Source organism: Lagopus muta, chromosome 1, assembly GCF_023343835.1.
Source record: "Lagopus muta isolate bLagMut1 chromosome 1, bLagMut1 primary, whole genome shotgun sequence".
Classification (NCBI taxonomy): domain Eukaryota; kingdom Metazoa; phylum Chordata; class Aves; order Galliformes; family Phasianidae; genus Lagopus; species Lagopus muta.
In genome coordinates, this window is record NC_064433.1 from 87,100,339 (window position 1) to 87,113,893 (window position 13,555).

Sequence of the window (13,555 nt, forward strand, 5' to 3'; positions counted from 1 at the left end):
TCTATAATTTGGTTGATCATAGGGATAAAATTAGAAGCAGTCAGTCTAGCTAATTTTTGAAACTGACAGCTTCAATATAGGAAAGATGTATTTCAGTATCAAAGAGTATTTTGCTGCATTACATTTTGTTCAATGAGTGTAATTCTACTCTTTTTTTTTTTTTTTTGATACTTTCTTTTTTTGCCATGTGTTGTCATTCAGTATTTAGTAGTATTCTGTAGAATTAAGAACAAAATACTATTCACGTATTTGTGCTCATTGTACTGCTCTTCAGTCTTTCATAAGAGACATATTTTTTTAATACTGAATTCTGTCAGTTGACTTCGGAGCAAAACAATGGTGAAGATTTTATCATTAATTTTCTTTCTGTTGTGAGGACATATTCATGCTTTTCCAATTTATTTTAGGTGTTAAAAGAGAACTGAATAGGGATAAGGATCCTGCTGAGCTGAACATGGCACAAATGAGCCTCCAAAGATGAATTGTCCTCCCAAGCACTAGTTGTTTGCATTTGTGTTTATTTTGGCTTATTAAATGTCTCAGTGGTTATTACAGACATAGGAATTTTGCAGCAGTTCTGCACACCTGTCATTCTAGCAAAGCATCTCTGCAAAACTAGAAACTAGTCTTGAGAGTTTCTGACTTGCAGACTTACTTGGGAAGAATGCCAGAAAGAGATGAAATGGACAGCTGAGGACTTGCATTAAATTCAACTTTATCATACTAAAAAGGTTTGTTGGGCTGTAGGTTACTTGTAGGATTTCTCTGACAAATAGGATGAGTGCAGAAGCTCAAGGAATGATAGGAATTTTCTTTGTTTGTCCTCTGGTAAACTCAGCTTGGGATGTCAAAGTTAATTGGGTGATTCTTGGGGTTAAAAGTGAATCTTGGGCCTGATTCTGTCTCTGCTGTCCTTTTATGCTGGGGTGGGAAAAAGGGAAATGGGTCACACGCATGGAAACTGGACTTGTAGACAGAATCTGGTGGGTAGGTTTGGTGACACAGAGCTGGAGTTACCGTCTGTTCGCTTACATTTCTGTCAGTTCTGCTATAGTAATGGAGCTGATAAAACTGTTGTTAACTTCCTGTCAGTGCTCCCTTTATCTGTCGAGTCAGAAAATGATAGTTTTCTTTAGCTACTTTTAGGAGTGTGTATTTAGAGAAGGCACATTTATTCCTAATGCAATTTCATGCATTTCTACTTTATCCATATTGTATGCTGAATAGCAATCGAGCAGCACAGTTTTCATGTGGGACAGCCCCATTCAAATACATGTACTTAAAGAAATCCAGATGAGAATTTGAAATGAGCATCGTTCAGAATAATAAAGTTGTACAAGTGTTTGACTGTGGTGATATTGAAATATCCCTACTTAGTACCATTGGCAGAATTAATGAGACATCAGTGTACTGCTTTTTATAACACACAGGTTGCTGGTGCATGTAAAAAGTCTGAACAATTCAGGTAGAAAGAAAACATTCTGTAGAAGTGTCACAAATTTAGCGACTTTAATTTTTATCTTCTGTAGAGTCACTTCTTTTGTTCAGGTTCTGTGTGAATAGATATATAGAACATAAATAACGTAATCATTTAATGTACATATTTATATAATGAATAATAAATAAGAGGAGGTTTGAAAACTCCATTCCTGCCCTCCCCTCTCCCCCCATCCCCACACACACCCCCTGCTGCTGAAATTATAGAAGTGAAATCTGAGCCCTTCCTAGTCAACACTAGGAAGGTTTTCTGTGAATATCTTTGTGCTTCTGCCAGACTCAGGCCAGGAAGTTTGCTTTGTACCCGGTGCTTAAGCAGGAATCCAAGAGTTTCCTTGTCGTCCTTCAATGCGCACCCATCCTCCTTCCCCAGCAGATGAGGGCAGTTCCAGCTGCCTTGGTAATTTTGTTACATGTGGGTCAGGATGCAATGAAGACCATGGTTTTTAAAGTGCTGTTCAAGCTTCATCCTAAACTCTGAGTGCCGGAGCATGCAACTGAACCCTCTCATTCAAGGGAGAGCCTATCCCAACTAATTAAAAATAAAGCAGCAGAGGAAAAGTATCCAGGAATAGTGGTCATTTACTGCTGTGTACCTCTTTAACAAAGTTAGAAGTGGATTATTTTTTTTTCAGCTTTGTGGATTTCAACTCCCATCATTTGGCTTCTAAAGTGAAGGAAAGCAGAAACAACCAGATTCAGAATTTGCAACATGCTAAAGGGGCAGTCGTGCAATTTTAACTTTCCATGGCTAGGTGCCTTAGAGTTGCATGGATGTCATGATATGGAGGTATGAGAGAACACTTCCCCAAGTGCTACATGACTATCTATGAAGCAGTCTGTTCAGACAGGAAGGGCGGAGATATTCCTGCTTTTTCTCTCAGGGCATTTCTGCAGCTTTTCAAGCATCCATTAGAGGTTTAATATTCTTAGCCTTAACCTATAACATGGAGATGATAGGTGTTTGTTTCTGCAGTACACAGTTCTAATCAGTTGAGAGTATTTCCTTTTCTCCTCTTCATTCAACATGAAATGAAACATATAGATGCACTTCCTCTGATTTTCTTTTTTGGTGTTTGAATTTGCATTTTTTCTTTCAGATCACACAGTTTCCCCACTTGTGTTTTGATTTGGCTTTTACTTTTTAGCTCCTCTGTAGGCTTATCCCAAGTAGTTTGCATGTCTTCCATCAGTATAGCTCAAGGCCTTCTTTCTTCGGGTATTTTGTTTACCTTCCTCTAACACACTGTGCAACTTTCACAGTGCCCAAAAAATCCAAGGCAGACTGGTTTAATCAGATGAGATCAAATGTATTGGACTCCCGTGACGATTTATCTCAATGAAGTGAGTAAAGCCTTTTATACTCTTTTGTCTGTCCCACCTTGTTATGGATTAGGAATCATCCAGATACAAAACTTTTAACTCAAAGAAAAAAAAAAGTTATTTTAATATCACATAGTTTGCATATTTTAGGCGCTAGAGGGCAGACTTGTACCTTTGTGTATAAATTAATAACTGCAAACTAAAATAATTAGCTGTAAAGCTATAGAAATAAATGCCCAGTGAAAATAAACATTTTGATGTGTGTGCTATTTTAATAATGCAAATAGGAAAATAACTTTTTTTACTTTAGTTAAAGATGTTTCATTAAGGATTTCGTTGTTGTCATGTGTTCAGAATTTCTTCAGCGCTCTGAAATTTGCTGACTGATTTTAGTTGAAATAACAGTGACAGGGTTGGTAGGCAAGCTGATTCCTTTCTGTCTCCCTTTTTGTAAATACATTGCCTCATAGAAACTGCCTATGCATATGCTCTGTGCTCACAGGTAGCTGGGTAAACTAAATTTTCCTTTCAGATAACTAACAAGAATGTTGTGGGCAAAAATTAGCCACCTGATATTTGGGTCCACAATGACCGTTTTTGTGTTGCATCTCTGTAGTTCTTTTCCTAGTATGAAGTTTGGATATAGTTCTGCCATGCAGGTGGAAGCATTTTGCAGTGAAGTAAGAGATGGCAGGCACCAGCAGAACATGACTCTTGCTTGTCTTAGCTACTCTTTCCTTTTGTTAATTTCTCAATAGCAGGTATGTTTAAAATATATATATATAGTAATGGAATTGATTCACTCAGCGCTGTCTTGTGGATATTAAAAATGACTGATTTATTGCTTGTTATCTCACATTTTACAAATGGCAGGAGAGCATCTGGGATGTGCCTGTTACATAGAAGAAGGCTTGTGTTGCAATGGTGTTAGAAAAGCAGCAGTGTGATTAGTTGCTAGAGACATGGAGGATGCTGATACCTAGCATAAGAATGCTAGTGGGGAAGGGTTATCAGCTGTCTGTGATAAAATTCCTTTCCATACAGAAGAATGTATGAAGAACATTCTTCAGAGGGATGTTGCTATTAACACCTCCTCCTTCCATGGATTTCGTAGTATCTAATGACTATTTTAAAGATTCAGCTCTCAAATTAGTTTATTTAAATATTTCCCGACCGTAAGTAAAACCTAATTGATTCAGTTTTTATAAAAGCTTGCACCTACAAGTTTCTGAGGCTTCAGAATTAGTCCCTAAATTAAACAGTTCATAATGACTTCTATTTGGCCTCATCAAGTTGTTGACTTGGTCCTGTTTTACCCAGCATCTCATCTGGTCCTAAGACATTCTTTCTGTAAAGTGGTATTTTCTGCTTGCCTTTTTATTAGTACAGGCAGACGTTAAGCACTTTTATGAATGACAGCAACAACATCAAAAGGACCTGTTCTCATCTTTTTTTTTTATTTTTTTTTTTTCTCTGAACACATTTTTTATTGTACCTTTACATTTTCAGCCACTCCATTAGTAAGAGTGGTAAACATCCTTCTGAGACAAGAGCAGTGACCTCAATTATGCAGGAACATACCTCTCCATTTGGCAAATACCTAGTGTGAGTGGCAACATTCTGCAGAGCCCAAGTGAAGGACGTGTGTTGTTCCCACCTAAGATTTAAATGCAGCAGGATCTCTTCCTTCTTTTGCAAGGCACTTTCAACAACCTCTCTTTTCCACCTTTGTTTTTCAGTTGAATTGCAGCTTTGGCAAATAGACACTTAAACTTGTGTGATCTGTTCATAGCAAAAGGGTAAAATGTGAGATGGGTAACAATTAAGAAGAATATACTCAATTGGAAGTTTTTTTCCCACCTTTTCCTACTTCTAAACATGTTACTAATTGCCTGAAACAATAACAAGTAAAGCACTTCAGATGTAAATGGCGATGTTCAGAGATGATGCTGTGCCTTCTAGACAGCTGCACTGTGCAGGGCTGCTAAGAGCTGCTGCCCCCTTCACATGTTTGCTGAAGAGGTTGTCTGTTGCAAGACTTAGGACAAAGATACCTTCACCAGTTCTAATGGACACCTGTATTTCAGCTTGTCTTTTCTAGATCTCTTTGTCTCCCTGTCTCTCTCTTTTTTCCCCTCTCTTTGTGGTTTCCTGGACCTCTTAACTCCTGCTTTTTGGATGATCGTACTCACTTGCCTTGCTCTGAGTGCCTTCTTTGTAGCTGTGAGACACTTGATCAGAGACATCCCTCCTCCTTACTAAGGATTTTGCTTTAATGTTTAACTCAAATTCTTTTTTCTAGTTTTTGGAGTGTTTTTAAAGAATGATGAAAGTTAGGTTAGTCGTAACTGAAAATGTAAGAACAGTTACTTTACTCACTCATTTAATGCACTCTTAAGAAATGGTGCCCTGGGATGCAAGTAATGTGATTACTCGGATTTTCTGGTATTATCGGGTGATTAATCTTCATTTGCACTAAACATTTTGGACTCTAGGTAAATTTTTTTTTCAGTGCTCAGTGTGTTAGATTATATATTGCACTGACAATCTACAGCTGCTCATGATGGGTGCCTTCTGGGGAATGCTTGGAGAATAAGACAATTGGCTAAATGAAATGAAAATCTGCCTGATTCTGGTTGGCAGAGTTACCTGCTTATAGGTCCCAGAAGCTATTTGCAGAGCTGTAAGTTATGGTACATAGAGTAGAAAATATGTATCAGGTGCTACATATAGTACAAAGGTGTTAGTGTTGTTTTAGACTGGGAATAGGACATTAAAAATAAGATTAGATGTGTTGGAATTATATTAGAGCTGAAGGTGTCAATCAAAAAGTTACCTGTAATGGCCCTTAAACAGCAGACTGCTTGCATTCGTTCACTGGAAACTGGTACAAGCTTTGCTTGTATTTACCTTCTGTAGCCTGGAGGTTCAGGAAGGAAATTCTGAACAAAGATTCCCAAATGGCAGGAACAGTTAAAGGCAGCATAAAGAATTTCAGTATTATCCTTGCATCTTCTGCTGCTCTCAAGGGAATGAATGTACTGCTGTTCCATCTTCCACTTCCCCTGCTCAGATGTATTCCCTGTTTCCTACACTCCTCGCAAGGGTCTCCCCAGGTCCATGGGATGCTGGGAGCTGTTAGCGATGACCAGCCCTTGCACTAACCTGATCTGATCAGGGATAGTTGCTGATAGGCTCCGGGTGTCACGCCTATCTGCATGCTTGGATGCTGCCAAGTCTTCCTTCGGCATCTCCTTGCTGGATGGGCTGTGGTTCAGTTCCTGTGCACAGGCATCTCCCTGGTCTCAATACCTTTACTGCCTCTGTGCAGGGACTTGTTTCCCAGTTCATGTATTCCCACACGGGTAATCTGGCAGCTGTTGCTGTTCTGTCTCAGAAGTTGCTGCACAGCAATAGCAATACGTGTGGTGGTGATGCGGCTCTGCTGTGCTCCATCTACAGGCAGGCACGTATATCGTCAGCTGCCTTTTTCCTCTACAGGGCGATCCGATGATGCTGGGAGCAGCTCCTGTACACAGGCTTGAAAAAGACTGGCAAGGCAAAGAGGTTGGTTCCGTTAGTTGAGAGTGGCCTAAAAGAGCTCAGGAGCACACACAAAGAAATACCACTGTATTTTCAATTATCCTTTCAAAGCTGTGGGAGCAAGCTTGTACGAGCTATACAGGTATTCATGTGAAGGAACATCTGCTCGTATGGATAACATTAGGAATCACTGTATTTTATGCTAAGTTTCATTTTAATTTGAAATGCTGTTCTGTGACTCATTTATTTTGAACAAAATCTGAATTAACCTATAAAAGGTATGATTTTCCTTTTGAAGTGGATTGTGATATTATCCAACCAGCCAATTGATTGTTCATTTTGTTCATTCAAAATGGAAGGCTGTTGAGAAGGTAGCTTCTTTGGAACACAACACTGCAAAGAGGCTGGGTGTATTTCTCCCTCTCTTCACGTAGCACTGAACAAATAGTAACAACCTATCCTATTTCTGATGGATGTATGGGAAGGTTCTTTTTCTTTTCAGCTTCTGAGAATTAAAATCTGTTAGGAGCTGGGACCCCTTGGGAGGTGATAGAGAAGAGCACTTTCCACAACCCTGGCTTGTATTGCCCTCAGTTTCATTTTTTCAGTACATTTAAAAGTGGGTAAGCCCCAAGAAGGTTGGGGTAGAATTGCATTTTCTAATTTATGTAATTCTAACTGATAGGCAGGATCAAAGCAGACAACATTATTAGCTGGGGTAGCTATCAGACCTGTAGCTTCATGTGAGCCTTTTCTAATTCAGAGGTTGGTTATTGCTTGGTTTGGCTTTCTGCATTGGAGACACACAAGCAGCTGTTACTCTTTAAGGACTGTATTAGACTATATTGGGTGAGTCCTTGGTAAAGATTGTGCATGAGGCAATAGCGTGAAATGTAGAAAATTTTGGTGTTCTTAAGTCACTCTGAAAAAGCTTTGTGGTAGGGGGTGATGTCCATTTCATGAGTGGGTCCTACTGAGATAGAAAATGAAGTTGAGCCACTACTGTAAAGCTGCTCTGAACTGTAAGGATATATCTTCTGGTGTACATAGCTTCTGTTTGCTTGATGCTGTTTCTCAAACTTGATACCTTCAGAAGGAGAAGGTATTTGAAATGTTAGCAGGAGCACTCATCACTTCATGCAAATCAGACAGGTAAATGGTGGCCTGATGACTGTTGAGTGCAGCCATTCTGTTTTCATCATCAGTTGCGTCTCCATGGTGTTTCTGTTGCTTGTTAAGGCGTTGGCCTTCAGGGTTCCTGGGGAGCTGTTATGTCCATGTCTCCAGGTTGGGACAGACAAAGCTGACCTCCAACTCTTCCAGGGTACTTGTACTGGTGAGATTGTCACGTCTTCACCAGAAACAGCCTCTTCTAGACAGAAGGGGGTATTTATTTCTTCCTTCTAGCTGGCTTTTCTAGCAGCAGTGACTTTCTTTAAGCGGTCCTGAAAGCAGAAGGTGGGTAAACTTTACTCATCACAAACTAATGGTAATTATTTGAGGAGCTCAGGGTGTGTTGGTTGACAGTTTGTCGTGGTCTGTGTAAGGAGATTGAAGACTGTGGATGTTAGTTGTTACATGTGATACTGTCTCACTGTTCAGAAAGGTGTGTGCTTCCCCATTTTCCTCTAACTTGAGCAATAATTATAGCTTAAACACGGCCTTAGGTTAAACCACAACTGTGCCACCTTATTGATGCAGAAACTGGGGAGTTGGGTGTGCGCACCGAGATCAGGACTCTCCTTGTTTTCTTTTGGATCTGTACAAAAGCTTTATTGGATTAGGATGGGCTAGATAACCAGAATCTGGCCAGCACTTGACTCTGTGTATATGAGCCTTTTAACACTGTGTTCAGTCTTGAACAAGTTGGGTGACGTTACTGAATTGACCCAAATGTTGTGTGTAGTCAGGGAGGCCTTTGGGATGTGGATGCCTAGTAGGTGTTGAATTTGATGGGGTGGACCTTGCAAGATACCACTTCTCTAGGCTGTGTTTCAGCAAAGAAAAATGTTAATTAAATATTCAAATCTACTGTCTGATGCTTTGGCTGGGAGTACTGTTGTTGCTGTGGTAAGGTAAAATAGATAAACTTCATAAATCTTATTGATTTTTCCTCCATATAAAGCTTCTTTCATTTGGCTTTCATAAGCCAAGAAAGTGCCTAACCTGGCTTTTTGTGTGATCAGCTACACAGCTCAGTATTCAAATTGTGGCAACTTAGTACCGTTTCTAAGCTCATAGATCTGTTCAACCTAAATAAAGGTAGTGAACTCTCTGAATGCTTTGTTTTGTGATGCTTCAGGTTTGTGGTGTCTTTTATCAGAAATCTGTCAGGTTTTTTTGTGTCACGCCAGTTGGTGCATATGTCTTGAATGCAAGTCCCATCATTCAGTTTTATTCCTTTGACTTTTACTGATGTTGAGGAACCTGCCTCAGCTAACTGAAAATAATGGTTATTAGACTGAAATAAAAACTGAAAGCATGTGAGTTGGTTTTAATTTACTAATGTGAGTTCCTGTGTAAATAAAGGCTTATTCTTGTACATGTAATGTAAATTCCATAGCCCAAACAAGGGAGAAATGTTAGAAGCCTATCTGCTGATATGAATGTCTGTACTTGCTTATCAGAAGTTATGTGACTCAGGTAATCTTGAGAAAGCAAAATGTCAAATACTAAACACTTGCTGGGTGATGTAACTGGCTTTTACATTGTTGTGGAGCTTTCTTGTCACTGAGCATAAGTGATCTGCCGAGATGCATTTTGCCAGATATTAATGTCATGAATTATCTAAAGTGATTCATAATTGAGAAGAGTCTTTCTAAAGGAGAGGGGGAAAAAAAAAAAAAAAAGGAAAGAAAGAAAAAACCCACAAAAACAAGCAGTCAAAAAACAATGCTCTTTTCAAGCTCTCGTAAATGTGTTTATGTAAAATAAATTTCACAGTATTACAAAACCTGCAAGTTGTACGTGTCAAACTGGATCTCAGCTATTTCAATTTAGACATAATTTCACTGTGCACATAATACAACAGTAAAATTCTAATTTTTGGCAAATTATATCTTGTTTACTTTCTCCAATGAGACCATTTTAAAATGATCTCTGAGTTGTCATGTGTCTTTATTGCACAAAGCAGGAAAAACTATATTTCGCCTCTATCAGCAGAAGTTGGTTTTTCTTCACAATATACCTGTTTAAAGAGCTCACAATGCATACAAAATGCTCAGCCATATTGTAGATTTTGCGAAGCATGAAATTAAAAATCTAAATATTTATCCTGGGTTTTCCCATTAGTGTGTCATTTGGCTTTCCTGCGGACTCCGTGGTGAAGAGGTGTTTCAAACCTATGTCACCTATGTCATAATGCAGTTCAGGGGAGGTATCCATGCATCCTACAAGTTGTCAGTTTGTTTCCCCTTTTTTGGATCATCTTTCTTCATGAAGGAAACTTGATTTCTGTAACCTAGCATAGGTTGCTGTTACGGGTTGGTACCGTTGGTAGCTGCTACAGATTTGGTAAGTCTTACTTTTCCTTGCAACAGTGAGGGCACAATGTGAAATAGCCTGAGAGTGATCGATAGAACTCTTTTGAATACAAGGATGACTGGTAGTTATCCTTACAGATATCCTACATTCTACATTCTACTATCCTACAGATAGACTAATGGTCTATCTGTATTCCCAACTCATATACATGCTGACCAAAATTTTTTTTGTGTCTAAGCTTAGTACAACCTTATATATATATTTTTTTTTTTTGTAGAGGTTCTTCAGCAAAATGGTGGATGGAAAGGGAATGCTTTTTGTTTTTTAGTTTTTTCTGATTCCTTATCTCTTCTCCAGAGAGATACTGTTGCCAAGTTGGCTTTTTTTTTTTTTTTTGTGCTTGCATCAGTGTGGTGGTTACTGCAGATACAACATGTCTATAATTTTGTGTAATGATGCTGTTTCTTGTTAATAAATACTAAAGGCAACAAATAATCGCCAGTTGTTTTGCAGACATTGCACAGCTCACTAAATATGTGTTTTGGAACTGAACTTAGAGTAAATTCACGTTTACAGTTCTCTGTAAAAAACAAAGACACATCGTCTTAAGAGTTCAGGAGACATCCAGTGGAGTTCTGCCTGGAGTCTACCTAAGCACTAGCAGATAGACTAGCAGATTGGTGTGCTGTTACCTGCACCAAGGAAGATTCACCATATTTGATGAAGCCAAAATTACAGCAAATGGTAAATATTCCACAAATGCAGCTTTACTGTATTGTTTACAATTATTTTGACATTAACAATATTTGATTAATAAGTAATTGTTCTGCAAATTGTCATTCAGAGGGGAAAAGTTGATGTCATTACTGTGTCACGTGATAGAAAAAGCAGGAAATTCTCCTCCACTTGAAAAGATCCAGTCTTGAAACAGAGAGAGAGAGGCTTCATCAGTGATTTTTTTCTTTACATCAATAGTTCTGTACTAATAGTTTCTTTGCAGTAAGCTATATTTTGACTTAATGCAGGTGCAAATGGAGTTTTTACTTGGCTTGTGGCAGAGTAACTAGATGTAAACCTTCAACAGATATATCATGTCTAAGTACATATCTCTGTTTCCATCTAGGAATCTCTTTATAAGCATAAGGACCTATTTTAAAAAGCTCATTAAAAACTTTTTAAGCATTCACAAACATTCAGTTTTACCTGTTGAACAGTCATCACAGATCCCCAGCAGTGATCAAAAGAACTGGGAGCAACAGTGTTCCTGCTTTTGTTTCTCTGTGGTCACAAAGATACGAAGATAAAAACCATAATGCCTACCTGTAATCTTAACTATCCAATCTTGTTTTTGAGGTGTGTGTTGCTTGTGAAGTGGCTTTTTTGTGTTGGCTGGAGGTTTATTGTTTTGTTGTTTTTTTTCAACTGACGAACTCATGAAGCAGTTTTCACCATCCAGCTAGAGCTAGATTGCTCATGCTTGTTTCCTTTCTTTCCTTTTTGTGCAAGAAGCCACTTCTTTAACTGTTGGTTAGGGAATGCGAGTTTTAAATAAGTAATAGTGTAAGCAAAATGCAAATTCAAAGTTTAAATAATCTGTCTTGCTAAGATGATTTCTTCTTTCAGTTTTTATTGGCCTCTGGTGCTTTTTTTTTTTTTTTGCTGGTTCTCTGGAAACCCTTATCCAAAGGAGATGCAGTAAAACAATGCAGCCTGAGATCCTCTACTTGTGACAGTGCTGGTTTCGAGTGCAGCAGTTTCAGATTAGAGTTTTATCCCATACTCATAAGGTGTATAATAAGGCTTTATTAAAAAGAAATACGGTACAACAACAAAAACTCAAGTGAAAAGTGTAGTGTTTTCCACATGCTCATACACATATCCACATGCTACTGTTCATAGCAAACAGTAAAGTCCTAAAGCCATAGGACCTGATGTGATGAGAAAGGGAACCTGTGTGTTCTATGTGTTTTACGTGTTCTTTTTTCCAGACCTCAACATTAGTTATCAGTGCCTCTGTTAAATTGTTTCCCCACAGGGTTTTATTCATTTTATTTTTTCCTTCAGATCAGTTTTCTATCTAGTTGTGCTGTTACCAGAGATTTGCCTTTGCTACTGTTGCTTATCTTGAGGCTTCTGGCTTGTAGAAAGTATTTCAGCATGTTTGCCTTCATGTTTGGGGATTCTGTTTGTTCTGTTGATGTCTGGTTTGTGGTTGGCTTTTTTTTTTTTTTTTTTTTTTTTTTTTTTTTAATTTTTTAATTTTTCTTTAGTGGTAAGCCTGTGCAGTGGAAGTGTGAGTTAATGGTAATTGATATCAGTACTAGCATGCTTTTTCCTCTGAGCTAACTTTGCTTTTGTACTGAGAATACTTACAATGATGAGAACTCATTTGTTCTTCTTAAGCTTTAGCTAAATGTTTCACTTGTCATAATTTAACCCTGGCATAAGGCAAGCTGATCTATTTAGTGCCAATGTCAGAGTTACTAAAGGCTAGCTTTTACAAATCAGGTTTTAGTCTTTAGGACCAAGATGAGTCATTTAATCTGATGCAGTGAAAATAAAAAAGGAGAAAAGATGCTGAGGCGTAGAGGCTCATTTTCCTCTTCTTGTGATCAATAGAATTTTTTTCTATTGGGAGTAAATTGTTAAGGTGCATAGAGTGTAACATTGGTGGTGGTGTTGGTAGTGTGGTGGTACATTGGTACTGTGGTGTTGTCCAAAGAGCAGAAATTCAGGTTTCTTGCAGTTAATGGAGGAAAAAAAATATTATTGGAGTCCACTGAATTAAAGGAATTCCCCCTTCTCCATTAATGTACTAACATGAAGAGAGTGGAGTTGAGCAAATAGGTTTGCACATCTACGCTTATGTCTGCTTCTTTCCCTCACCACAGTGTCCCAGTTTAAACCAGTGGAGGAGCTCAGATAACAGATAATGAACATAGCATGGGTGCTAGGATGTGTTTTCTGCTGGGAAACAAGGAACCAACCATAAGCTGTGGAATTAGTGTTTTCTTGTCCTGTAGCCTGCAATTATTGATGGCCAATAATAGTTTCTCAGAAACTCATCACTTTCCCGAAACTTGAGAAAATATTAAATACTCATAAGGATATTATTGAGTGATGAAAGGCTAAATGAATTGTGGCTTGTTGGTTACTGTATGAAAATAGCTTTTCCTTCTCATTGAAAAGTTTCTAGATCTCTTGTTATAAAATGGTTAAAATTATCTGGCTTTGGTAATTGTTTTGCATTATGAGCAAATATCAACAGGTAAGGAACACTCAGGAGTTTCAATAGGGAAGGCTTCTGAGTTACTGCTTAATAAATGGAGGATGTTTGGCATTTACACGTCTATAAAATCTACCCCTTCTGAGAGGGCTTCATTAAGAGCCCATCATTTGATATTCTTAGGATCCACAGCCAGGTTTGAGAGGGTTTTGTATTCTGTAGTGAGGTATCTCTGCACTTAAAAAGGGAAATCCGCTTTCCTGCTTCCTGATGAAGTTTCAGTGCAAACTTGGACTGTTAATAGAAAGAACTGTCCCAGTTGATTTCAGGTGTTTGATTTTTACAGGCTGGCTCATTTTAGTCTTTCCTAAAGAGATCTGTGTGCCTCCACTTAAGGCTTCAGAAACTTGCATGCATCACAGAATTTGCTACTGAATTAATACATCTCAGCAATTCTAGACTATCTAAAAGACCTTCCACCTC

General features: G+C 38.4%; 1 protein-coding gene across 20 annotated transcripts in view; it reads left to right on the forward strand.

Annotated features, from left to right (window-relative positions):
* BBX (BBX high mobility group box domain containing) overlaps positions 1-13,555 on the forward strand; it is a 140,080-nt gene that overhangs the window by 47,174 nt on the left and 79,351 nt on the right. The window contains exon 1 of one of the 20 annotated variants that reach the window (XM_048965842.1): positions 2,761-2,841. The exons of the other annotated variants lie outside the window; for them this stretch is intronic. The gene's annotated coding sequence lies outside the window, so the exon portion shown is untranslated. Of the gene's footprint in view, positions 1-2,760; positions 2,842-13,555 lie in introns of those variants that run through there. 20 annotated transcript variants of the gene reach the window in all.